Source organism: Herpailurus yagouaroundi, unplaced genomic scaffold (assembly GCF_014898765.1).
Source record: "Herpailurus yagouaroundi ecotype Mexico unplaced genomic scaffold, PumYag 28, whole genome shotgun sequence".
Lineage (NCBI taxonomy): Eukaryota > Metazoa > Chordata > Mammalia > Carnivora > Felidae > Herpailurus > Herpailurus yagouaroundi.
Window position 1 is genome coordinate 17,128,280 of NW_024412376.1, and position 3,202 is coordinate 17,131,481.

A 3,202-nucleotide genomic window follows, 5' to 3' on the forward strand; every position below is an offset into this window, starting at 1 on the left:
TTTTCTCTGTGGAGATTGTTGGTACTGGTTACAAATTTTGGTTAGAGTGGCACCTGGGTGGCTCAGTTGGTTAAGCATCTGACTCTTGATCTCATTTCAGGTCTAGTAATCTCAGGGTTGTAAGTCTGGGCTCTGTGCTGGGTGTGAAGCCTACTTTAAAAAAAAAAAAACAAAAAAAAAACAAAAAACAAAACAACAACAACAACAACAACAACAACAACAACAACAACAACAAAAACAAAGAAAAGGAAAGGAAAGGAAAGAAAAGAAAAATTTTGCCTAGAAAATTTTCATTTGTGAGGTGTTCAGTAGGCCCAGTAGAAAAATTTTTGAATAGTTGAATAGCCATAACCCTGGCTCAAAGGTAGAGAACTTTTAGTTCTTAGTTGATAATTACTGACCATGTAAACTTAATGGAAAGAATCAGATGTAAACTGAAGTTCTTAGAAGGGAATCTAGTTTTCTAGTAAGAGGGTAAAAGGACTGGGGCACCTGGCTGGTTTGGTTGGAGACCAGGGTCCTGAGTTCCAGCCCCATGTTGGGCATAGAGTTTACTTTAAAAACAACAACAACAAAAAGACAAAAGGGGGCCAATATTTAAGTACATATTATTATGTATGCCAAATATTTCAAGTCCATTTTCACTTCACTCTCCCAAAAAACAACAAAACCTTCACGGTAAGTATTCTTAAACCCATTTTTCAGATGCTAACTTAAGATAATTGCTAAAAATCAAGGCAGAATTTGAACAGAGTTCTAGTTCCAAAGCCCATACGCTGCACACTCACACATACAGCTCTACTCTCAAAATTACGATGTTTATCCCTGATGTATCAATTTTTCTTGAGAATAACATATATTAAAAGAAATTTGTAATGGATTAAAGTCACATGAATGTTAAAGGTAAATCTTCAAAGATATTTTCTGATAGAGGCAGCTTCAGACTATGCCCCATATCTCAGGAGGTATGCATTGACTAGTGGCCATCAGTGATAATTTCAGAAAGTCCTTCATTCTATAAAAATGTATTAAATGCTTGCTAAGCACCAGCTATTATTTAGATCTGGGGATATAGTAATAAATAAGATGGACCTGTCCTCTTGGAACTTGTATTCTAACAAAGTTTAATAACTACAAAAAAAAATTCTTATTTATAAATGGGAAGCCTGCCAAAGAGGGGAAGTTTAGAGGCTAATACAAAGTATTGTTATGGGGAAAACTTTAGTACCATACCATGCAGTAGACCTATCATTTTGTGAATAAAAGTGACATTATTTAATTGAAATATGTACTTGGAGGTCCCTGATCTGTTTCTGAGGACCACACCCAGAACAGTATCTGTTCTCTGTTTAGTATCCAGTAAGTGTTACTGGACTGGACCAAACAATTTTGAAGTAGTCAGAATTCAGTTCCCCTTAAAATCTACACAAAAATAAGTCAGTGTTTTAATGGTATGACCTCTTACAAAAATGCATGAAGAAGTAGAATTGTTTAAAAAAACACAACAATTCATTAGGGCTTTTTTCACTGAATTAATTGGTATTAAAATCAGACTAAATAATATAAGTGTTAGATCCTTTCTGAAACAGTGCAGAGAATAAGTACATAAGAAAATCATCAGTAAACCTGTTTCATTTTCTACTTGGTATAGACCTTCTTTGAGGGAGGAAAAAAGTGTTAAAGATTCAGTATCTCTATTTATAAATGATACATCAGCGTGAGGGCATCAGTAAGACAACAATGGCTCTTGAAGAAGTGTTTCCTTATTACTGCAAATGAAATGTGGTGAGAAAAATAGTATTTGAAAAAAAGCTAAATATTTAGTGGAATTTTATAGATTATTATGAGTATTCATCATATATTCCCCTTTCTGAAAATAACTTTTGTAATATGAAATTAAATTACAGTCTTTTAGAAATGAATGCATAACAGAAGCACACATTCTTCTTTATATTACCAAATAAATACAAAAACATGAATGTTCACACAACTTACCTTATGCAGTTTTTCCCAACTAGGTCAATGTATTTTTAAAAGCAAACATTTCATTCAATCACATTAATAAATAGATGCCTTACTTTGTCAATAGCTTTTAGCTACAAGAAAAGACAATAAAGCTTTTATTAAAAATTTACTATTTTTCTTAACACTGTCTTACAAATGAACGAGGTAGGTATGGTCATGATCCCTGTTTTATAGGCAAAGCACCAAGGTTTAGAGAGATTAAATAGTTTGAAGTTACATTATCAGAGAAGTAGTGCCAGGTTCTGAATAGGGCTAGTCTTACTCTAGCATCTAGAATCTTAACCGCTACATTATTTAATAGGATAATCTAATCTATTTCCTTTTTAGGAAAACAAACCTTTACTGATACGGGACACAGGACTGTACACTTCAGCTAGCTCATATAAACTAAATGCCTCCTGATTTAAAACTAAATGCCTCCTGATTTAACAATTTCTGTATTTTTTATCTTTGATATTTTACATACTTTTCCATATGAATCTGAGCACAGAGTGGACAGTAATACTCACTAATAGCTCATCTCTTCTTGATAAAATTTCCCCTTTCCTCATCATAATCCATAGGAATGCCTTGAATATTTTTGTTTTCTGGGATTAAGTACTAATCCTAAAAGATTATTTGAGTATTGGAACCCAGTATTGAGTATGGAGAACCCAAACAATGAGCAACAACCACTGGAGGAAGGGAAGGACAAATTAAGAACATTCAACAGATCATCTTGAAATTTTAACTTCCGTATAGGTGCCCACAGGTACACAGGACTTCTTTCCAAAAGAAATCATTTTTGTGGGTCGACTGGGTGGCTCAGTTGGTTAAGTCCCTGACTCTTGATTTCGCTCAGGTCATGATCTCATGGTTTAGTGAGTCTGAGCCCCATATGGGACTCTGCATGCTGACAGCATGGAGCCTGCTTGGGATTCTCCCCCTCTCTCTGTCCCTCCCCCACTCATGTTCTGTCTCTCAAAATAAACAAACTTAAAAAAAAATCATTTCTGCAAAATATGGCAGGTGCTTTTAAAATGTAAATGATCCCGGGGTGCCTGAGTAGCTCAGTTGGTTTAGCGTCCAACTCTGGCTCAGGTCATGATCTCACAATTTGTGAGTTGGAGCCCCATATTGGACTCTGTGCTGACAGCTCAGAGCCTGGATCCTGCTTTGGATTGATTCTGTGTCTCCC